The sequence below is a fragment of the Ursus americanus genome, chromosome 15 (assembly GCF_024610735.1).
Source record: "Ursus americanus isolate L20-20 chromosome 15, mUrsAme1.1.p, whole genome shotgun sequence".
NCBI lineage: Eukaryota > Metazoa > Chordata > Mammalia > Carnivora > Ursidae > Ursus > Ursus americanus.
The window spans coordinates 30,856,060-30,881,549 of record NC_142141.1 but is presented as its reverse complement, the minus strand read 5'-3'; the positions used below and the strand labels follow the sequence as shown (position 1 = coordinate 30,881,549).

General features: G+C 37.3%; 1 pseudogene; it reads right to left on the bottom strand.

Annotated features, from left to right (window-relative positions):
* Positions 1–4,596: 4,596 nt before the first annotated feature.
* Positions 4,597–4,901, bottom strand: LOC123785562 (non-histone chromosomal protein HMG-14 pseudogene; annotated as a pseudogene).
* Between the last annotated feature and the right edge of the window lie 20,589 nt (positions 4,902–25,490).

The window sequence follows — 25,490 nt, the reverse complement described above, 5'->3', positions numbered from 1 at the left end:
CTGAGACACTAGGGAAGTTACAATCAAGATTACCATTAGCTTTAATGAGAATAATTTGTACAGAATCCCATGGTTAGACAAAGAATAAGAACATCTCCACATGTGAAGCTTCGAACATCCCTTTGTTTATTTCATCCTTTAAATGAATACAAAGTTGTTTTGTTTTCAGAGATTTTATCAAAATGACATTGAAGATTTTTCATATTTTTATCTTATTCCTAACAGATTTTCAACAATGTTAGTACCAGGTATTAGTATTTAAGAATTTTCTATCAATCTGGGTTTAAAAATGATAAATAATAAAGAATTACATTGGCCACTAAACAAAATAATAGAGCTAAAATCTAAGGGTCAAATGGATTAGATTGAAGAGGACTATAGTAGTTGAATGATACACATTTTGATGTTTTTTGACACAATTATTGCCAGGGCAAAAATAAATCCAGATGTGTGGTGACCATAAAGAAGTGACAAAGGGGCATAATTGAATCAAACACATAAAACTTACTAGTTGAATGAACAGGTCAATTTGCATTTAGCACTAAGGGATCAACTGGTATTTGGAATGAGTGTTAGTGACAGATGGCTTAGTTATGTAGTCCTGTTTCAGTCAATTAACAAGTAATTGACAGATGTACTCTTGGTGCTGAGCAATTATTTGAATAAAAATGTTTAGAATTGTTTCTTAAACTTCAAAGTTTGCCAGATGTGATTACAGTAAATTCTTTACATAAATTGAACTAAACAAATTAGCATATTCATTAATTCAGAATGCCAGTATTGTTTTAACTGTATAATTAACTCATACTCATGGTTTGCTTCGTGAAACAATCCATCTGATCTTGGTCTATAGTAGATGATGACAATAACAGAAGGAAGACTTCTATAAAGTAAACATCAATTTTGAATAGTAGGAGACCCAGCTAAATAAGACATTGGTTAAAGAGAAATTATAAAATAACCACACTCATGATAAAGTCTTGATTATCAGTGGACACTGCCCTCATAGAATTTTGTACTAACTTGGTTTGGTTCATTTTTTCTTTAAGCTCAAGATATCAAATTTCATCTGGTTATGTTGTGCTAGAGAAAAATGGTTCCTAGTCCGCGTATATGCTTCTACACTGATTAGGAGTCATGTATATATAAGGACATATCCTTACCAATATATATATAAGAAAATATGAATGATTGATAGGTTTTCAGATATTTTTCTTATTCTATGTGGGGAAAATTTTGTTAGATTTAGCTGACAGAGACATCAAGATATGTCCCCATTACTCCACCCACAAAACACACAGAAAAATTGAATACATATCAGAACATGAAAAAAATTAAACTCAAAATTACCAAGTCACAGAAATATTGAGGGTTCTTTTAGCTGAAGAAGTGAATTGTAAACAAACGGTTTTGGCCCATGGGGATATTTGAAACCTGTATTCTTAAAAGATGGCTGATATTTAAATGTCAGTGAGCATCAATTGTTGTCAGGGCCATGAGCCTGAAAATTTTGAATTCTCTAAAAAGAGAAGTCTGGAAAAAAAAAAGAGACAAAACTTCTAGAAACCATGGGTTCCTACACATGTGGGTTAAATGATACACAGCTGAAGAAAACACTGGTAAAATACAAGACAGATTTGAGGAAATCGCCCAGAAGATTACTCTATACTCTATGCTATACTCTATTATACATCATTCATCAAGTTCATACTCCAACAAGAGAGAATTGAGAGGAGACACTATTCTAAGAAATACTGATGAAAAATGTTTCCTGTTTGAAAAGAAATGTGAAGGTTCAGATTGGAAGCAAATGTATCAAGTTCCTATAATTAGATACGGTATTCTGAAAATATAGGATACAAAGATAAGAAAGATGCGAAGACACAGGAGAGAAATGACAGATTATTTATGGAGACCTAATTGGATGAATATCATATTTCTTATTAGGAACACAGATGCTTGAAGAAAATTAAACATTTTCAAATTGCTGGGGAATAAAACTCTACACCTAGCTAAACTATTATTCAAGAGTAAGGATTAAAGACAAATATTCATAAACATAAAAGCACAAATAAAATGTTGTCTGTAGACCCTCACTGAAAGTCCTGCTGAAGGCTATACTTTAGGAAGAAGAAAATTGAATTATCCTAACTTTGGAGGGGCATCTGGGTGGCTCACTTGGTTAAGTGTTTGCCTTCAGCGCAGCTCGTGTTCCAGGAGTTCTGGGATCGAGCCCCATGTCGGGCTCCCTACTAGGTGGGGAGTCTGCTTCTCCTGTTCCCTTTGCCCCTCCCCCTGCTCCTCTCTCTCTCTCTCTCCCTCACTATCTCTCTCTCTCTCAAATAAATAAAATCTTTAAAAAAAAAAAGTTTGGAAAGTGAGGGGAAAAAATAGGGAACAAAGTAATTGACCTAAGAAACTTAACAATACTAAAATTATGACCATCACTAATAATAACTATTTGGGGAGGGCTTAAGAACAAGGTCGAGTACCTGAAGAAAATATTATTTGTTATATAACTTTGAAAATTTTGAAAGATGATAGTAATTATTGATTAACTTTAGACTTTATTAGGAAGAAATAAAATTAAGTGTGTATGTTAAAATTTTAAGGGAAACAGAACCACTGCAATGATAGAAATAGAATATTTAATTTCTAACCAGGAAAAAATTTCTATCAAGTCAACAGAAGGCAGGAAAAGAAGAAGAAAAAAAAAAAAACCCCACAAGATACTAAGAAAAGGATAGTAAACGAAAAACCTTAGTTTAAAATGTAGGAATAAATACAAATATATTAGTAATTAGAATAAATATAGTCTGTTAATTATCCTATTAGAAGACCAAGACCATCAGATTTGATTTAAAAATAAATAGCTATGTGTTGTTGGCAAATGATAATGCCTTATAAAAGAAAAGTTGAAAACTAAGACATAACAAAAATTATTCTATATAAATATTAACCAAAAGAGACAAGGAATAGTTTTATCAGAAATAGAATTAGTTCTACTTCTTTCTTTCCAATGTGGATACCTTTTATTTCTTTTTTTGCCTAATTACTCTGGTTATGACTTCTAATATTATGTTGATAGAAGTGGTAAGAGTGGGTATCTTTGTCTTTTTCCTTATCTTAAAGGAAAAGCTTTTAGCTTTTTACAACTGAGTATGATATTAACTGTGGACTTGTCATATACAGCCCATACTATGTTGAGTTACATTCTTTCTATACTTTTGAGAGCTTTTATTATGAAAAGATATTGAATTTTGTAAAATGCTTTTCCTCATCTACTGAGATGATCATATAATTTTTATCTTTTATTCTGTTAATGTGTTTATTGACTTATAAATGTTGAACCACCCTTGCATCTCACAGATAAGCCCCACTTGATCATTGTAGAGATCCTTTTAATGGGTAGTTGAATTGAGTTTGCTAGTATTTTGTTGGGATTTTTTGCATCTGTGTTCATCCTGGATAATGGCTTGTATTTTTGTTTACTTGTTTATTTAACATCATCAGGTGCAGAAGACAGTGTCCTATAAGTCATTGTGGTATTTATTCAACATCGATTACATGCTAGCCATTATGATAATTTCATTTTTTCTTTCATAATTGAGTTTTTATTGATTGTTCTGACGATCAGAACAGACATCCCAATTTGTATACAATTCTTAACCTCTGTACAGAAAATCTTAAAAAAAAATCATGTGGTTGTGATTATTTTCTAAAAGTTATTCCGGGGGCGCCTGGGTGGCACAGCGGTTAAGCGTCTGCCTTCGGCTCAGGGCGTGATCCTGGCGTTATGGGATCGAGCCCCACATCAGGCTCCGCCGCTATGAGCCTGCTTCTTCCTCTCCCACTCCCCCTGCTTGTGTTCCCTCTCTCGCTGGCTGTCTCTATCTCTGTCAAATAAATAAATAAAATCTTTAAAAAAAAAATTATTCCGGTGACCTCCCAGCTTAAAATTTGGAGGCAATTTTCCTTAACCGTATATCAAGTACCAATAGCCCCAAATATTGATACACTGTTACATTGTTAAGCCCCATTAATTCACAATTTAATATCATATACACTACATACTCAAATTTTCAATCTTGCACAGCACATTAACAGAGTTTCTAGAAAACTGCACTACCACAACCAAGATGTGACGGAGACAGGGAGAGCCAAGATCAAGGAGTGGGTTTCTTTAGGAAAAAAATCTACCAGAGACAACATGGGAATAGAAGTAGTTTAAAATGTTCAAGATCTATTAAATGCACGATTGACTCCAAATTGCCATTTAGTATGCTTAATATTATAGAATAGAAAAACTACCCCATCTATGGAATGTTAAGCTGACACCCAAGGCAATCAAAGCCTCCCACATTCAATATCCCACTCTTTTCTGGTTGTACCAGAAAATGCACAACCAGCAAAGGATTTTGTCTCTTAAAAACAAAAAGCACTTACACTTAAAAAATGGGTTGAGGTGGATTCCCTCCTTCTTCAAAATGTTTAGAGCTACTAAAAAACTTGCATTTACGCAATAGTGGATAAAAATATTCCTCGGGATCGTACAAGAAGGGCGACGGGAAACACTGATAAGACATGGTAATGATATTAATCAGATTTGGCTTCTTTCTCTCTTACTTCATCAGAAGCTGGACTCGCTTCATTTTTAGTTTCTCCATTTTCCGCAGGTATGTCTTTCTTCGTTTTGTGGTTAGCTACTTCAGCCTGTTTTCCTTTTGCTCCCCCTCCCCCTTTGCTTGCACTTTTTTGTCTGAAGATTTATCCTGCCCTGTCCCCTTTTCTGGCTTCGTTCCCACTTTTGCAGGAGCAGGTTTGGCCAACAGCCTTGCAGATCTCTTCTTGGGCCCCTCCTTTGCCGCGCTCTTGACAGAGCTGACCTTCCTCTAGGGCATCGTGGTGGCAGGGCCCAGAGCGCCCAGAGCCTTCTCAAAGCTGGGCTGCCTGGCCAATGCTGCTCCTTCTACCATCTGAGCTGCTGTGAGCTAACTGATAATTTCTGAAGATAGCCAAAAAATGTAGCAGTTTTTGTTTGAAAGAGCTCAATCTACCCAGTGACACAGACACATAAATTAAACAAAAAAACCCCAAATAAGCAAAACAACAACAACAACAAAACAAAAAAACCCCAAAAACCCAAAAAACCAAACCAAACCAACAAACAAAATACCTATAGGCTGGGAGAGAAAGAGGACTAAGAAAGGAATTTGAAAATAAAGAGAATTTCAGAGATCTTTGCAAGGATGAGTATGAGTTATGTTGGAAGAGGGGTGAATAGTGTAATGGTTTCGAGCAAGGGGGCAAGTGGTTGTACACTATTATTAAGGGAAATTTCCACATTCCAGTTATATAAAGATCAACATTAGGAAACTTAATATATTTCATGGAACTAAAAGGAGATAAAACATGATTAGTGGGGTGCCTGGGTGGCTCAGTCATTAAGCATGTGCCTTTGGCTCAGGGCGTGATCCCAGGATCCTGGGATCGAGCCCCACATCGGGCTCCCTGCTCCGCTGGGAGCCTGCTTCCAGAAACCAACAGTAAATATATATAGTGAAATGTTAAAGACATTCCCATTAAAATTAAGAACAAGGCAAAAATTGTAATGGGCACTGTGATAATTCAAAATGGTAATGGAACAAGACGCTATGTGGAATAAATGTAGTAAAGTTGTGTTTTCTGATGATAATAGTTGAATACCTAAGGAAACTAAGAAACCAAACTAAAAATCTATTTGCACTAAAAAGAAAATTTATTAAGATGGCTGGCTACAAAAAATCAGGTTTTCCTTTTCTAGTAGTGTCACAGGGTGTTAAGTCGGAAGCTTTGTCTGAACTCCAACTTGCAATGTGCTATGAGTCAGATTAACAAGCTGAAATTTCAAAGAACATGTCTGTGAACCTGCTGGATGAGTCATACACAAGGATCTAAAATGGTAAGGTTGCTGGAGATTCAGCAGGATTTGGTGAGAACTAGTTTGGAACATTCTGTGTTGCATTGGGAAAATAGGGGATAACTGACCCTCTTCCTCAAATGTAATGAGGTGTCTTGCTTTGGCTTCTGATTCATGCCTGTGGAACTTGAGACCCAAAGATTGTGGCTGTCAGTTTTGTGTGACTAAGTGATTAAGTTTCTCAGATAAGCTATAGTGAAAGCTGGTGTCCAGTCGTTCTTTCCCCTTCCTCTTTCCTGGTGCCAATTGGCATTGGAACACTTATCTTTGAACTTGAGATGACCTTGGTGCTGAAGGAGCTAAAAGGAGACTGGTAATTATGGAACCGCCATCCCTGCCCTAAACAGCCTCCAACTGAATTCTATTACGTGAGAAAGGAATAGGCTACCTTATTTAAGCAATTGTTACTTGGGAGGGATTTCTGTTATTAGCAGCTGAAATGAATCCTTTCAAATGATTTTTTTCTTATTTAATCATCACAACTTGAGAGGTTTAGCACTGAGGAATAATAAGTTTATAGCTAATAAGAGGAGGCTGTGAAAAAACATTGAGGTGGTTGTGAAGAAATATTAATAAAATAAGTTTCAGAGGGGCACCTGAGTGGCTCAGTTGGTTAAGCCTCAGACTTGTGATTTCAGCTCAGGTCATGATCTCAGGGTCCTGAGATTGAGTACCATATCCGTCTCTGCACGGGGCATGGATTCTCTCTCTCTCTCTCTCTCTCTCTCACTTTTCCCCTCCCTTGGTTCACACCTGAATGCCTGTAGGCACTCTGTCTCTCAAAAAAAAATTTAAGTAAAATAAAATAAATTTCAGAGAGGGAAAGGACATAGAAATTGTGTATCAGGATTGAAATACTTTCAAGTATTTACTAATAATTTATAACCATAATTCTTACTTTGTCTAATACTCATACCTCATTCAGATTTTGCCCTTAAAGAATCATTGCCCCAAGGGAATAGGAACCAGAAAACAAATATCTAACATTCTCAACATCTAAGTTCAAAAGCCCCAAAATGCAAATTTCAGATATGAAAATGTCATTTCCTTTTCTTTTTCTAGTGGATGATCCAAGTCAGAGAAGAGGGTGAAAGGAGAAGGGTTTCTGAGGAGAGGCTAGCTTCCCTGGGTGGGCTCCATGGTGAAGAAGGGATATGTGGACAATAGAACTCTTCTGATAATTTAGTGACCTTGGACTCTGGAACTTATGCTTTGTTTCTTATCTGTAACTCTGAGGGTTCCCTAGGTCTGTGAGAATCAGAGGTTAGAAGATGGATGGTTGACTGACGTATCAGACAGAAATGGCTTTGGCAGTTCTACTGGATTTCCTGTGCCTTCAGAGTTGTATGGAGGAATTGAATAATTTCCCCATGTTTCCAAGGAGGCCAAGTGAAAAGAGAGAGAGAGAGCTGCAGTTGCATACTGAAGGAGCCTAAATGTTATGAAAAGAGGCTACCACAGGGGACAGTTGTGTGGAACAACTTTGGAAGGAACTACAGTTTAGGGCCAGAAAGAACTGTACATTTCAGTATGACCACATAGGCAAAAGCCATCAACCAGTGACCAGACAACCCCCTCATAATTAAGTAGGTTCTTTTTTTTTTTTTTTGGTACACAGAATGTGTACTTGAAATGAAAATTAAGAATTTGTAAAAATTTTATATTTAACTCTTGAATTAGTGGCCTGAGGAATTCATACCAGCATGTGTGAAAGAACTAATAAAGATTGAAGATAAAAACATAAAGGGCAATTAACAGAGTGAATCTCAGAGAAAGCAGGGAGAGATTATGATAATTTGGGGAGGGGTGTATAGCCTTGACCAGAAGGGGGATATTTATTTTTCAGAAACAAGATCAAAATTAGGGAGGTTTGTTTTTTTTTAATTGGGATTTTAGATCATATAAACTTTACCATTTCAGTGAAGAAGAAAACCTCTGCATGTAGTGAAAGAAGTGGCTAGTTTGGGGAGGTTAATTATTTTTTCCTATGAGTTTCCCAACATCCCTGCAAGTGGCACCAGGTAGATGGTATTTAGGACCATGTGAAGGAGTGAAAATGAAGTCTTGCAAAACTATATTTCATTTCAAGTATAATAATATTTAGTAAGCATACCGTATACCAGAGAACAAACAATAATCATTTCACTTCCTGCTTAACTTTCAATAACTTGAATTGGATGATTTTGTCTGTTTCTAGGAGTCAGCGTAACCCAATTGTTTCACTTTTCCTCAGGATATCCCAAATATAAATTCTTTTTCTTTTCCATTATTTAGAGTTTAGTTGCTTCCTTTTGTCTGTCTTGAGGCATCTGTTCAGATGTAGTCTAAGAAAAAAAAAATTGTGGCATGATCTTTTTAGCAAGAATAGAATTAATCAACTAAATATACTGTTTGCTAAATAAATTTTTTTTCCATATATTATATTTACTTACAAGAAAATTTTCTTCAATCTATCCCCCAGTTTTGAGCTGATTGGAAATTTTTGAAATTAAAAAAAAAAGATATCTTTTTACACAGCCATTTTATTTAACTTTTGTAAAACTAGATTGAGATACCAAATTGAGTATAAAGATTCAGGCAAGGGGCGCCTGGGTGGCACAGCGGTTAAGCGTCTGCCTTTGGCTCAGGGCGTGGTCCTGGCATACTGGGATCGAGCCCCACCACAGGCTCCTCCGCTGGGAGCCTGCTTCTTCCTGGGGCGCCTGGGTGGCACAGCGGTTAAGCGTCTGCCTTCGGCTCAGGGCGTGATCCCGGTGTTTTGGGATCGAGCCCCATATCAGGCTCCTCCGCTTTGGGCTCCCTGCTCAGCGGGAAGCCTGCTTCTCCCTCTTCCTCTGCCTGCTCACTCTCTCTGTCAAATAAATAAATTAAATCTTAAAAAAAAAAAAGATTCAGGCATGTCTGGATGGTTGCTGGGATGGGTTGTGGAAGTTTAGACTTAATAACATCCCAAGAAGGCTGTAAAATCCTTGTCTAACACTGAGACCCCCCTGCATTGTGCCTGGCTCATAGAATTTTCTTCATAGATATTTGTTGAATCAATAGGTTAATGGAAGAATGGCTGAGTGGATGGATACAAGAGAGAGGGGGGCACTTATTGTGAATGATAGAGCAGAGTAGAGATGACTACGGAATCCATTTCTGAAGCATCAGAACGTGGAGCATTCTAGGGAGCAGAAGATCTGTTCCTGATACTTGTTTCCTGTCCCAACTGGCTGCACTGGATTCGTGTCCAAGTCCAGAGAAAATCAGGGAGCTGTGAACGATGACTGTAAGAGTGGTTTCATTAAACTTCAGTGGGACTTGAAACAAGTAGCAGTGCTGGAAACACTATGAATCAAACCCTTCTTCCCCACATTACAACAAAGCCCAGTGGAGTTTTGAGAGGCTGTCCCTGCAGCAGTGAGTTGATTCGTGGCCACTTGTAATGCACCCTCTGGGAGTCACAGCAGTAACTGAGGGACATTTGACATGTGGCCACGACCTGCGTTGACAGGTGTTGGAGGTAATAGCCAATAGCATTTGAGTTTTTCTATTAATGTGGCTTAATTACAGAGCCAGGACCAGGGCCTTGCACTACAAGCAAGTGCTTCTTTGACTTCTACACCCTAGGTATCTTTCTTGCTCTCCCCTAGTCCTGGCTTTGTTTAATCAATACCCGTTAGTCCATCATAACCAGAGAATCCTAGGTTAAAAAAATATTTCACTGTCTTCCATATGTACGGATGACATCTCTTAACAAGCAAATAAGCGAAAAGGAAAGCTAACAATCCTGACCCTAGGTAATTGCTTTTAGTGGAAAATGACTTCATTTATATAAACTCTACATCCTCAGACACATATTAGAGAGTACAATTTTCACCCAACTTCCTCACACATTGGTTGAGGTCCTTCCTAGGAGTAGCTAAACAGATAGGTGATTAGAATATAATCATTGCCCTTGGGAGCCTAACATTTATTTATTATAGTAGGATTTTTTCCTCCTTAGCAATGGTAATAAATATAAAATGACTAGTCTCCATTCTTTTACTTCATTTGGTGACTAAGCAGGACACTTTTAAAAACCATTTGGAAATTATACCGTGGTGTGTACCACACTGACAGGCAAACTTGTGTGCCTGGAACCCCACTCAGAAAAGCTGTTGTTTTCTTTCTACAGAGAATGATGGTGAACAGGTAGGACCAATTTTGGTGAATGGAGGCTGGTGTGGGACCTAATTTTAAAAATAGAAGTGTCCTGACTAATCTGTTATGTTGGCAACAGATCTCAGGACTATAGACAAATACTGATGAAGATTTGAGAAAATGACAACAAGCAAAGACAGATTTGCCTTCACCATAGTAGTTAAGATAAATCCTTCATTCAGTTAGGACTGCAAAGAAATTTCATTTAGATTTTAACTTTTTGATATATAATTCACAAAGGGAATTCGTCTCACTTCAAAAATAACTCTTCAAATATCAAACAAGAGAATGAATGTTTTTCACACTAGGAAAATATTTGAGATTTTTCTGACAATGCCCTCTGTTCTAGGAGAGAGAGAGAGAGAGAGAGAGAGAGAGAGAAGCAAAGAGCAAAGCAAAACAAAACACATACCTTGTTTTCTAGAGTTTTCCTAACAGAAGTCTTGCATCTGTCTCTGTGGAAAGTGTATGGGGCAGTTTTGCCCACCACATATTGTCAGAATGTAACTTTTTTTCCTAAAGGTTATATGCTTCTATTTATTTCATTAATCTCTAATGAGGGCTACTTCCATACCAAAATTTTTCAAATTGTTGAATTGATTAGAAGAAGACAATTGCCTGTAGTATTCTCAGTGATCTGACCGGCAAGTATAGACCTGAGCACTAAGGAGCAAACAAAGCTACTTTGCCATGTGGTAGACATACACAGCCTCCATATAGTGTGAATGCGAAAGGGCATTCCCATAGCTTGAGCAAGTTCAATGTGACTTCCAAAGGAGGCAAAGATCCAACTACTGAGGGGGAAGGAGAAGAAAGAAAAAGTGAGACGGTAAGAGAATAACAAAGGGGAAGGCAGGAAGGGATGAGGGAAAGGAAGACAGATTAAGTGAAGTTTTGCATTTAATTTATCTGAGCTCAGATTTGAATTGACATCGTGGTATGCTAGAGCTGGCCTATGCTGGTTTTCAGAGCAGATTGTGTGGCTCTCTTTCCAACTGTCCAGTGATCTCATACAGGTAGCTTCAAAAGAACATAGTGGAAGTATTTACATGCAAAACTAAGCAAATGCTCCAAATCTGGGTATCTTCTCCTCTGGAGAGCTAGTTGTGAAACATTTACCAGTTCACTCCAGTTGACCTGGAAACTCTCAATGGCCAGTGTGGTAAAAGAAAAGCAATGTAACCAAAGAGAAACAACTCATGAGCCAGGATAAAGGTATCGAGGGGGAAGGAAGGAGAGAGACTCTGGGTGATCAAGATAATAATTTAATCACCTGGGTAATCATGACTACTGGAAAAACACCCCACAGAGTTGAGCCCAGTTACTTACATGATTGGGAAGAGCACTGGCTGTTTTCTCTGGGGTAACATTACTAATGTGTGACCCAGGCAGACACCAGGAAGAGAGGAGGTAGATTTCCCTGGGGTTTCCTGGATTAGCAGGAGCAGTCCGTTCTTAGTGTGTTGAATATGATTTGGAGGTAAAACCTAGTTAAAATGTGATATACGCTGGGAACACAATGAGGTAGATACAGGCACTTTTTATGAAGAGTTGAAGATTATGAGCTTTTAAATCTCTTGATTCAAATCTATTAGCAAGATTGCTCAGAATAGGGTCTCAGTGAGGTTCCTAGAATGTGCCAGCTACTGGCTTAATTGCTTTATTATCTTATCTGATTTGATATTCACGGCAATCACATTAAGTAAATATTATTGCTATGCTCATTTTACAAATAGACCGAATAAAATTTAGAGGTGTGAAATCACTTGCTTAGTTTCTGGTCCAGACTTGAACTTCTCATCTCCTTCAGCGTGGTTTGTTGTGCCATTCCAGGAGTTGCTAAATCTTTTTGAAATGCAAAATTCTGGATTAAATTTAGTGACTGAGGAGTAATTTTCAAGTAAAAGAAAGGGATCCAGTGTGCTTGATATTTTTCTTTTTATAATTGTGGTCTCTACCGGTATCTCTTTTACAGTACCCTTTACATAGAGCATACACTTCTCATAAATATGTTTTATACAAATTATTTTATTAACATAAAAATACGAAAAGACCCAATTAACTGTATAGTAACTTGTATCTGGAAACTTCAACAAGCTAAATAAATGCTTTTTATTTTGTTATAAGTAAATTTTTTTTTAAAGATTTTATTTATTTGAGAGAGAAAGATAGCAAGGGAGAGCAAAACAGGGAGGAGGGGGAGAAGCAAGTTCCCTGTTGAGCAGGGAGTCCCATGTGGAGCTCGATCCCAGGACCCTGAGAGTATAATCTGAGCCCAAGGCAGGCGCTTAACCAACTGAGCCACCCAGGCGTCCCGTAAAAGTAAATTTTTTAAAGTGTAATACGCAGTAATGGGCATATGTCCTAAGTGTAAGGCTCAGTGAGTTTTCACACAGTGCACATGTGGTATACAAACTGCCTAGATAAAGAGACCGTGTCCAATAACCTAGGAGCCCTTTCATGTCCCCCGTGGTCACTGTCCCCCAGCCAGCCCCACACAAAGTACAACTGCTACTCTCCCAACTTCTATCACCAGGGATTAGTTTTGCCTATTTTTGAAATAACGGAAATGGAATTATAAAGCATGAAAACTGTATTTGGCTTTTTGTTTGTTGACTGTAGTATTTGCAAGGTCCACTCGTGTTATCGTGTGAGGCTGTAGATCATTTTCATTGCTGCTGGGTCGTTTGCTTCTTTATTCGACTACTAATGGAAATTTGAATTGAGAAATATTATTAAAGCCTTTCCTGCCTTTGTATCTGCGGCTTATGCTAAGCCTTTTCAGCTCAGGCAAAGGTCTAGGGAATGGGGAGGATTTCTCTAAAGAATTTGCCGGCAAACACACTAATATGAGTTAATCTCTGTGTTCAACTTTAGCTTTATGTAAGTTGTCTTATTTACTCCATTCCTAAAATTTTAAACATTCCCGAAACACTTTGGAGTTACAAGACTTCTTTGCTAGCTCTTCCACTCAGAGACCTCAAAGTCCTTTGTAAATTCTCATCTGGGATCCAACGTTTCCCACACAGAACCAAATGGCCGTATAGGTCTCTAGGAATCCTACCAGCAACTTCGAGGCTAAAACTTGGGCTAACGGTGCAAACCATCTAACAAAAGCTCTTGTTCTAAGAGAGCTCAGGACAGTGTTCCGCTTTGCTTACATGTGTAGACCCGTTCACAAAGTCAGTGCTCTGTAAATTTTGCTGATCAAACTTGAATTTGGGTATTTCAACAAAGGAAAGCGGAAACTATTAGAGAGAATGCATTAATTCAATTAATGGCTTTATTTTTATTTATTTATTTTTGTTAATTTTTTAAAAGATTTTATTTATTTGAGGAAGGGAGAGAGAAAGAGCACAAGCAGGGCAGAGGGAGAGGGAGAAGCAGACTCCCTGATGAGCTGAGAGCCCCACATGGGGCTCAATCCCATGGGGCTCCATCCCAGGACCTCAGGATCATGATCTGAGCCAAAGGCAGACACTTAACAACTGAGCCACTCAGGCGCCCCCTGAGTTAATGGCTTTCAAACATCTCCAGTCCTGTAGAAAACAAATATATCCAGCATGCAAACATTCCTTTGCCTATTGGTCTGAAACTAGTACTTCTTAATTTCTTCCTTTTTTTTCTGAGAATATAGTGAAACCTTCTCAGAATAATTCCTGATGAACCAAATTTTTCCATATGATTTTGGTGAGCCCACGCAGAATTCTGTGAGGTTTCTGTGGACACCATGTTAAGAAACTATTTTCTAAACCTGTTTGATGTTAAACATTTCTTGTGGAACTAGATGCCAGGTAATGTGCTGTTTGTCACTCTGTACGTAGCCTGCATTCCCGGTGAGCACAAGACCCCCTCCAAGGGGGTAAACAGTTGTTCTTGGGAGGTGAAAAAATCTTGCTATTTTTCATGTATAATACACAGATATCCATATTGTACATTAACTGATACATAGTACATTAGCTGTAATATATCTGTGGTATTAAAATGTCATGGGGGGAGGCAATTTGGAAAATTGGGGGATGATGGAATCCCACTGGAAATGGGAAGAGCCAAGGGAGAAATTCTGGGCAAGAAAGGTTTGACTTTAAGCCTTTTAAATGAAGTATACATGTAACTCATCCCAGTTCCATGAAACATCTCTTTTTAACCATCTCTGAATGTATGTTATTAATTGAACCAAAATTGTGGTGGTAAGAATACTTAAGTCTGGAAGGCATAACTATGGATGTTTCCCCAACATAAAATAAAATATTATAATAAATATATAAATATATTATAAAATAAAATACAAAAATATGAGTGATGAAAGTCATTTGCCCTTCAAAGCTCAATTTTATTAATTTTTTTCATGTATTCAAAAAATATCTGAAGATAATTTTACATACTTCAATGGTCTGACTCACTATAGATATAATTGCTTCTAATTTCTTTAATGATATATCTTGGACAGTTACAAGTTATATGTAATCTTTTAGTTTTGTACTTAGCAGTGATATGATTTGGGAAGAAATGATTATACTTTGAAGTAAGAAATATCATCATTTAGCATAATTTTGAGTAAATTTGTGCTTTCAAAGCTTACAAGAAGACTCAAAGTTGTAATCTTGGAACCCATTTTTAAAATAATCAGTAAATTACCTTATAGAAGGAACAAACTGATTGCTCTGTTCCTCAGACCATTCCTGGTGGGTTGATTCTTTTCTAGGTATAAAAAGTGTGTTGTTTACTACTCAGTGGCATGTTTCCTTGGGTGTTTTATGTCACTTATGTTCTTCACCTATCCCTTCAATATAGTTAGGATGAGTTTCACTGTCTGCTAAGAGGTGAAATCAAATGCCTAAGAGAGCACGATGACTAACCTTGCCATTTAAAAAATGAATTTTAGATGTCATCAAGAAAATAAATATATATCAGTATTTGTCAGTAGGTATATCTGCTTTCTTCTCTTCTTTAATATGATGCAGGAAATGGCCCTATCAGATAATAGGTGGCAAAAGAGAAAAAAGAAAGCACAAGCAAAACCAGCAAAACCCAAAAAAGCAAAAAAACAAAAACAAAAACAAAAAAAAAACCCAAAAGGAAACTAAACACTTGTGTGTTATTATCAGTAGCTGATCATAGTATCAGCCAACTTTCTCAGTTGTTTAATTTCATTATGGACAAGAGAACTTGTCCCTAAGCATATGAAACAAAATCTTATTAAGCTTGGTAGATTGGCATTTGACAAGTTGGTTAAATGTATTTGCACCATTGTTTTTTAGTCAGAAAGCTAGAGGTAACTGGAAATTGTAGTAATTCCTGCTTCAAAATTCTCAGGCTTACTGTGTTTTGCTGGGTGTTACGGGCTGAATTGTGCCTCTCCGTCCAACCCAATTCATCTGTTGAAGTCCTAATCCCCAGTACTTTAGAAGGTGACTGCTTTTGGAGACAGGCTCTTCAAAGTGGTAATTAAGTAGAGGGAGGTCCTTAGGGTAGTCTCTAATCCAATATGACTGAGTGTCATATTGGGAATTTGGGCACAGACACATACACAGGGAAAATGATGTGGAGATACAGAAAGAAGATGGCCATCTACGACTCACAGCAAGAGGCCTCAGAGGAAACCAGTGCTGCCAATAGCTGGATCTTGGACTTCCAGCCTCCAGCACTGTAAGAAAATAGGTTTCTGTTGTTTAAGCTGCCCAGTCTGTGGTCCTTTGTTATGGCAGTCCTAGCAAACTCATATACTGGGTTAATATCTATTCAAAAGTTCTTTATGAATTTTTGATACTTAATTTTCATGCTTTACATTATTTTCTGCCCTTTCCCATCTCTATGCTGTGTAGTTGCCTCTGAGCTCGAATGGTTCAGTAGCAATAGGTAGACTTCTACTGTGGGATAAGGGAGGTTTCTTTGAAGAAGAGAGAAATAACAAATCAAGCTAACAAGTGACAGGCTCCTTCATATCTGCATCTTAAATTGTGCCATTTATTAGTCCTTTGAAAAGGTTAATCATGCTTCTTTCTGCTCCTTAATAATACTTGCTGCCGCAACGAGGGCGTTGCATACAGTTGAGACAGTACAGGTGAAGCATCTAACGAAGAGCCTGGATAGAGCAGTGATAATAAATGTCGGAGCTCTTCTCATCTTTGTTCTCTGCTTTTTTAGGGAAATGACATACCAGATAGGAAGTAACCAATGACTTGAATTTGGATAGATATACAACTAATTACGATACTAATAGTGAAAAATCATTTATTTACTTAAAATTAATTTTGTCTAATACATAGAGGGAGTCTGCTGGTATTTTTCCTTATGTGCCTGAGGGCAAGCATTCAAATATGGTTAATGTTAAGTTACAGTGAAGTTAGAAAGGTGATGGTCATAGTTTGATTTTATATTTTTTGAAGTTCAGATCAAGAATGGTTACTTATAATGTAAGTTACTGTATACTCAACACTTATTTACTGATTTTCCAGTTCTGCCTACCATTCTTTACTGTAATAGTCATGTAGGATATACTTATTTTAGGTATGTATATGCAGTAATGTTGGAGGCAATCTTTTACATGGGTTTTTGCAAAGACGTTGAACACATCTGTTGAATGATTGAAACTAAATGATACTATTTTTATCCAAAAGTACATAAAAATGAGAAATTTATACATTTACTGTACATATTTATGTATGCTAACTATATAGACTATGTAGTGGGTCCTGAAAACAATTACAAAATATTCTATTTGTCCTGGTCATTGCCCTAACCTCAAAGTCTAGTACAGTGCCTGCTATGTGTTAGGTATCCACTTACTACTAGACAGACGGATGGATGGATGGATAATGAGTCAATGAATACGTGGCTGTCCTAAAGGAACTTCAGATATAGTCTCAGTTGTATATACTACATAAGAGATGGTCTGGTACAGTGGTTAAGACAGAAGTTTGGTTTTATTGCTAAGTTGTGCTAATTACTAGGAAGAGGTATACCTACCTCTTGGGGAAGAAGAGTCTTTTTCTTCCCGAAATGTTATGTTGAGAACCATTCCTGCCTTGTGTATTACCATTATATGTCCTGGGTAACACCATTAAACATCTTTCTAGCAGTGGCTTTTCATGGATATCTCTGTACGAATCATTTTATGTCCATGGTTGTGTAGGCTACATCTTTTTTTCTACCTTTACAGTAACTGATTGATTTGAGGAGACATGTTTAGATTTATGTTTATTCTCTTTCCACAGACCTGTCTTCAGTTTGGAGTTGACTTGGAATAAACCTAACCTGGGGTTAATTTCCAAAGTAAATTTTCTTACTTGAATATATAGAATTTTTGAACTTCCAATGCAGTGGCTATTAAACTGCAAAAGAGAATTCAAAGGAAACCTGGCAAGATGGTAGACTTTCAAGGCATTTTCTTCCTTGATTCTAGTTCTAGAATATTGTTTTTATATTATTGCATTCATAATTCATTATTACCAGTGCAAATACTTTGCATGCTGGTGGTTTCTTTGTGATTACATTTTGTATGTGTAGTTTTAGTTCCTGGGAATCTTGAACAAAGTGATAGAAGCAGTTGGAAATTTGAACTTTTTTGTAGTAGTTTAATGGTAGTAATATTGAACTTTCTCTTACAGCCATTAAGGCCACCTATTCAATTCATTGTCTTAAAATATCCACAGCTTGCTTGAATCATGCTTATCACTTTCACTGTTTCTTCCCTCTTTTTTCTTTCTTTCTTTCTTTCTTTCTTTCTTTCTTTCTTTCTTTCTTTCTTTCTTTCTTTCTTTCATTATACCCTATCATATTTCAGAATGATTCGAGATAGCATAGAATATTCCACAAAAATCAAATGTATAAACAATAAATATATTCAAGTGTCTGTGAAAATGTAAATTAGAATGGAAAATCAGGAATGCAGATAAGCCATAGAATTCTGGAAATTTACTCAACTTGAGTAATACATTTAGCTCTGAGATTTGTAGTGGTTAAGGTTAAAAGGACAATATGATCATTCATAAGAAAACATACCATATTCTCAAGAAAGTCATTTTTTCCAGGCATTTATTTTTCACATGGAATTTTTATAGAAGCTATCAAATGATATTGTAGTCAATATAGGAACAAACACCATGGCAGCTTTTATTAGATCTAATAATTAATGTCAGGAAAAGTACCTACGATGAGTGATTTTTGTAGAAAAATAAGTTTTTGTCCAGATGCGTCTTCAAATTTCTTAGCCTTTGCTCTTTTGAAATACATAGAAATTAGCCCCAGGAAGTTTTAATTACAACTGTCTTTGATCTTTGTACAATTTTATTTTCTGGAGCAAGGAAAATATCACCTATATGTTTCATTTCCGTGGACAGAAAAAAATATTTTGAGGGCCACTTTGAAACCTGTACCTCATTTCTGCTTAAGCATCTGACTTCAGCTCAGGTCATGATCTTGGGGTCCTGGGATGGAGCAGGGAGTCTGCTTCTCCCTCTTCCTCTCTTTCTGCCCCTCCTCCCACTTGTGTGCATTCTCTCTCTCTCTCTCTACTATAAATAAATGAAATCTTAAAAAAAATTAAAAATTTTCAAATGTTTTAGAGTGCTAAAAGTTGTTAAAGAAATCTTCTTTTTGTCACTTCTTCATTATTAACCCACAGATACCCCATGTTATTGCCATTCATGGTAATATATTCACCAAAAGGAGTCTGAATTCCGTCTCTAAAGTGAAAGAAACTATTCTTTGTTGGAACATTTGAGAACCTGTACTTAATGGAGGCTTTTATGTGATTCGTAATCTACAGATTTTGGTCAGATGTCCCTCTGATACCTGAAATGCAAAATGGTTTTAAAAAACGAATTCCTAGTCTTCATTCTCTGTCAGTCCACGTCACCAGCCTTATACATCTGGCAGGACGATCATCCCATCTGCCTCGTCGTAGAAGGTGAAGGACTGTCATTCTTCAAACCCTTTATTCAAACCATTGCCATATGCTACTGCTGCTTTCTGTGTATCATCTATTGAATGTGTCCTTTCTGCTCTAACTACTTCGAAGGCTTTGTGCAAATAGTGACTTTGGGCCTGGATAATAGCAACATCTTTTACTGGGACTTTCAATCTTCAGTCATTCCATCTCCTACATTAATTTAGTCTTCAAAAATAGTTACAGAAGCACATCAATGCTGATTGAGAGCATGAAACAGAGTGATAAACTGCAGAAGGAGAGATGCAAGAGAATTCCTAATGATAAAAATAATCATTCTCATAATGTGATATTCCTTTAACAGATATTTAATGAACACCTGCCACATGCCAAGTTCTATTTCAGGTTATATACGTTTAACTAAGTGCCCAAACTTAAAAATTATGGAATCACAGGGGCGCCTGGGTGGCACAGCGGTTAAGCGTCTGCCTTCGGCTCAGGGCCTGATGCTGGCGTTATGGGATCGAGCCCCACATCAGGCTCCTCCGCTATGAGCCTGCTTCTTCCTCTCCCACTCCCCCTGTTTGTGTTCCCTCTCACGCTGGCTGTCTCTGTCTCTGTTGAATAAATAAATAAAATCTTAAAAAAAAATTATGGAATCACAAGTGAAGGTACACATCACTTTATACTATGAAATTGTACACAGTGCAGAGAAATCTATAAATCTTAATATGAATGGAAGTTGGTCAGTGTATATGAGTGAGATAAAGGGAAAGAATGCAAAAGGTAATTTGGATATGGCAAAAACTTATGGCTATGTGTCCAGGAAGAGGAAACCAGCTGGTGATGTTCACAATCACAAGACTGTTCTGATGGAAACTATAGAAGTGACCCAGAAACTTCAACAATCTGTTCATCTTCTGAAAGTCTATTCCACATAAGCAAAACAACTGACAAATTCTTGCCTGGTCTTAATGACATTTTCATGGCCTGGAGGGTAAAGAAAGTGATTACAAGAACTAATATTTTTGCCCTAATTTTGCTCAGCATGGAGAATTTGGTTCATAAAGTGCCAGTGGCAGGTGATTTTGGAAAAACTGACCATGCCATTTTAGAATTTGGAATACCTTGGGAGAGCTACTCATTAGACAGGTGCTCTAAACTTTAAGAAAGAGACTTCAAGAATTTCAGACATGAAAAACTCAGAAGAAAGCTCAGAAAGGTAACAAAAAATGCTGACGATATAACTCTGACAATGCAAATCTCAAATTATTTTCATGAGGAAGAGAAGAAGGCTCATAATGGAAGAAAATGTCATAACTATGCAGAGAGCTTTATTATGTGTTCAGATTGTAAAAAATACATGCAAAGAAAATAAAAAGGAAGACAAATAACTCTAAATATAGAAATGTAGTATGGATTGGTAAGAATAGTGCAGGAAGGTCAACAACCATAATGAGCTGAGGTTTGCAAAATTTCCTACCGACTGTTGAGTTTGGAATTGAAAATGAGTAGGGCTATTTTGAGTGTAAAGTCAAAACTGCTCTGGTTGATATATTTCCTCCATTGCTTGCGTGTATCTGTTCTTTCTTTCTCTATTAAACAGAGGCATTACCTAATGTTAAAATACAATTCCTCTAGTTTCCAGTATTTTCCCTAAGACTTTTTTTGTCCATATGTAGAATTCCTAGATTAAAAGAATAATTTTCAATCTCCCAATGCTAGAAATGGAAGGGCCCAAATCAAAGATGTCAAGCTGAGTGTGTTTAGAGGGCACAAGGTCATAGGGAAAAGATAGAAGGGGACCTTCAGATACACATCTTTAAATGAAGGACAAAGGTTGTACTCCTAAGAATTTTTCTGCCTTCTCAAAATACTCCTCTTATAAGCTGTGATAGGATAATTACGAAGATATTCAATGAGAGAGAAAATCAGGGACAGAAACAGAAGATGAGGCTTGTGCAGCTTGACTCTTTAACAATGTCCTGAAAATCTCAAACCTACCTCTTTTGACACGCAGAAAGTCAGAGCCAGTCTTGACTTGGTTCCCAAGGGATTCCACAAACACCAAAGATTAATGGAAGATATTATGGTTTCAGAAGTAAAACCAAAAATGGGAATTTGAAATTTACATGTCAATTGGAAGAATAAAGAAAATATGGAATGATGTAAGAAAAGTTAAAATTGTTGATTGTTAGGTAGCTGTTACATTTTGTCAAGGAAAATAATCTTCAGGATCATTACAGGAGAAAATAACGGTAGAGAGGAGAATAATTAAATCTAAGATCTTTCACAAAACAAATATCAGAATAGGTCTTTCTCCTGCTAAAAAAACCTTTATGGTTTCCCATTGCACAAAGGATAATATTCTCTCTGACAAACTTCTTCATCAAATTCTCATTTATTCTCCCCCTTTCCCACTGAAAACATTTATCATTTAAAAAACTTTTGAGAAAACTGTAGATTCATAGGCAAATGTAAGAAGTAATACCAGAAGTTTCATATACACATCACCCAGTTCCCCCCAATGGTAACATACCACGTAATTCTAGCACAATATCACAACCAGGCACTTGCCACTGATATTCTCATAGACCCCGTTCTAAGATATCACAGTCAAGGTACAGAACAGTTCCATCACAAAGATCTTACTCAGGCTTACAAGTCTAAGGTGAGCTGGCTGCTGCTCTCCCCCTACCATATCCTTTCCTAGAATCTCCTTTTCTCCTATATTAGTTTTCTATTGTTTCATAACAAATTACTAAAACCTTAATAGCTGAAAACTGCACATATAATACCTCAGTTTTTATGAGTGAGAAGTCCGAGCACAGCTTAACTGGGTCCTTTGTTCAGGCTCCTACAAAGCTGCAGTTGGGGGTGTCAGCCAGGCTACATTGTCTTCGGGAGCCTTCTCTGGGGAAAAAAACCTGTTTCCACATCCTCCTGGGTTAGTGGCAGAATTCACTTCCTTGTGGGTTTAGAACTGAGTCCCCTGTTTTCTTACTGGCTGTTGGCTGGGAGCCGTTCTCAGCTCCCAGAGGCTGTCCACAGGTCCCTTCCATGTGGTCCTCTCACAACATGATAGCTTATTTTTTCAAAGCCAGAGAGAGGAGTCTCTCATTCGCATCTGCTAGGATAGATTCGCATATAATACCACCTACTCGCGGGAGAGAGGTCCCATTGCCTTTGCCATATAATGTAACCAAATCAAAAAAGTGGCCTGTCAGTTGCCTTTGCTATATTCTTTTGTTAGAAGCAAATCACATGTCCCGCCCATACTAAGGGGAGAGGACCGTACAAGGTGTGACACCAGGAGGCTGGGACTCTGGGCCATGTGAGAATTCTGCACACCGTATCTCCTAATGTCCCCATTACCCTGCTCTGGTCACTTGGAACGTCCCACTTTTCCTCCAAGTATGACTCCATCTTAGCACCTCTATACCTATTGCTTCCTCTGATGGGGTATTATTCCCCCTGATATTTACAAAACTCTCTTATTTCTTTTTGTCACTTTTCAAAGATAACTGTAGTAAAGAGGTCTTCTTTCTTGACCTTCCTATTTAAAATTGCATTTTCATCTTTATCTTCTATGTTCCTGTCTTCATTATCTTGCTTCATCTAGCTCCATGGCACTTAGCACTGCCTGACTTACTATGTACTTGTTTATTTGTTGTCTGCTTATCTTCACTAAAATAAAAATTTCTTGAGGCAAGGATTTGTTCTCTTTTGCTCCCTATCTCTGGCACTTGGTGCCTTGTGCAGAATCGATCCACAAGTATTTGTTGAATGAATGAATAAATACTTTATTTGGCAAATATAAAATGAAATAATTTTATTTGAAAGAACATAGTGGTTAAGCTCACCAGCTTTGGGTTAACTGCTTGTGACTGAATCTCTGTTCTCTGACTTAATGTGTCTGTACCAATAATTTCACCTCTTTATGCCTCGTTTTTCTTAGCTGTATAATGACTAAGATACTAGTATCTCTTCGTCAGGTCAATGAGGAATTCTGAAATAATACATGTACAATATTTATTAAAGTATCTTATAATCAGGGGGCGCCTGAGTGGCTCAGGCGGTTGAGTGGTCGATGCTTTGTTTTGGCTCAGGTTATGATCTCAGGGTCGTGAGATCAAGCCCCACGTCGGGCTTTGTGATCAGCGTGGAGTCTGCCTGAGATTCTCTCTCTCTCCCCTTCTGCCCCTGCCCCCGCTCACGTGCACAGACATGCTCTTTCTCTCAAATAAATAAAATCTTTTTTAAAAAAAGTATCTTATAAGCAGGAAATTCTCTATAATATCGACAACTGTGATTGCTGGTAGTAGTTTATTCAGATAAATAACAGCTAATGTGATTCTGCGGGCCAGGAATTCAGGCAGGGTTCAGGGGGGATGGCTTCTCTGTGTCACATGGTATTAGCAAAGGCAACTCCACTGGAGTTAAAGGATTGAAAAGTGGCCTTTATTGCATGCCTAGAATCTCATCTTGGGAGGCTCAAATGGTTGTGTCTTATCTAAGATGATTGGACCTATCCCTTTTCATGGCATTTCCTGGGCTCAGTTACATGGGGTGCTGTTTTTCCTTGTGTGACTTCTCTTTCTACATGACATCTCATCCCCAGGGTCTTGTCTCTTCAGTGAGGCTATCAAACTTCACGTAGCAGCTGGCTGCCCAGAGAGTGGAAAGGAGACATTGAGAGCTTTCTTGATGCTTAGGCTGAGTACTATTGCAGAATCACTTCCACTGTATTCTGTCGGTCAAAGCAAGTCCCAACGCCAGCCCAGATTCAAAAAGAAGGAAATCGACCCCAGCCCTTAATGGAACAAGTGGCAGGAGCGTACAGAGACAGAAGGGATTATTGGCAGCCATATGGCACTCAATTTAACAAAAAAAACCTAAGAAAATGTTTATTTAAAAAAAACAACTTAGAGGTTACGTTGTGGATAAAATAGTGAAAATTATATTTTCTAAACCATTTCCTTATACCTAATCTAAAATGGAAGAGATCAACAAACTAAAATACACATGCGCGCTGTGCGTGCACGCGCGCGCACACACACACACACACACACACACACTCATACATGAGCATTAACAAGAAGTATTGAGAATTTGACCTAATAGATCGAAGAAAAATAGGGTAAGTCTAGACCGCTCAATCAAGCAATAATTTAAAAGAAACACAGCCATTGAAAAATGCTGAAGTGTGCTATGGAGACAAGCAAATTAAATAAGAGCTAAAACTGGTGATTGAGAGCAATTTGATAATACTTCATAAAATGAATCTGAGTGTTTAGACTGTAAAGAAAATATCTCCTTCTTGGAAATAGGAATATGATTTCAAAAGCACATTGGCTGTCCTATATTTGATTTACATAAAAATTAGATTCTTCAGTACTTGTTTTTCTAGCTCGGATGCAGAAATGAAGATATATAGCTACCTCTTAGTGAGAGAATTAATTTTTTTCCAGTTACAAAATAAAAAAAAATCATAAAACTGTAAGCTATCTGTAAAAATACACATTTTAAAAGAACTAAATCACTACAGATGTCACAGTAATTTAATTCAACCTGGAATTGTAACACCATTCTATACAGTTGGTGAAGGCAGATACAAATTAAAAATAAGAGGCTTAATTTTCCCTGTTGAAAATAGACACCCCTCCCTTTTCTTAGAGCACTTACTTTAGATAACTAGTAAGTTCTTTCTCTCTTTGAAATGTATTTTTTTTTAACTTAATAAGCCTCTTGCCAGATTTTTGACCCAGGAATGTCTTCCTCAAGGACTTGGGAACCAGATCCTCAAAATGCAATCATCTCCCAATTTCTGTGGGAGGGTTGGAGCCTAATTTCAGTGAAAGCATCACTCATGAGACGCAAACCTATCTCTTGTTATAAAGATGGGACAACTTTATTTTTCCTTTCGGTAAAGCCAATGCACTAACACAGATAGTCACCCCCATTACCAGGTGAATTTAGGATGAATGTGTGACAAATGATGATGCCAAGTCCTCTTACTTGAGAACTAGTTATTGGTTATCTTGAAAACACCTACATGGGTTGTATCTGCTTGGTTATATAAAAGGATGAGATTTCTTTTTGGCGTTGCAGTCTCCGAGCAGATGCTCGTGATGCGTATTTGCTTTCTAGTTTAATGTTTATTCAGTAATAAAACACTGTTTTCTTTTTCTTCTACCTTTGTGGTTCACTTTTCTGGGTTGGGAGAACATTTTGGTTTAATTATATTTCCCTAACAACATATAGTTCCTGAAAAACACAGATTAATTATGAAAAGAAAACAATGTACTAAAATAGTTTTAAGTTTTGATTAATGAGAGATGTGTTAGACTCACTCCCGTGGCAACTAAAACAACGGAGTGGAGAGACAGAGATTCAGAGAACTGAACAGCCTGGAAATGGGGAATTCAGGATTCTATCTTGGTTTCACCACTTCAG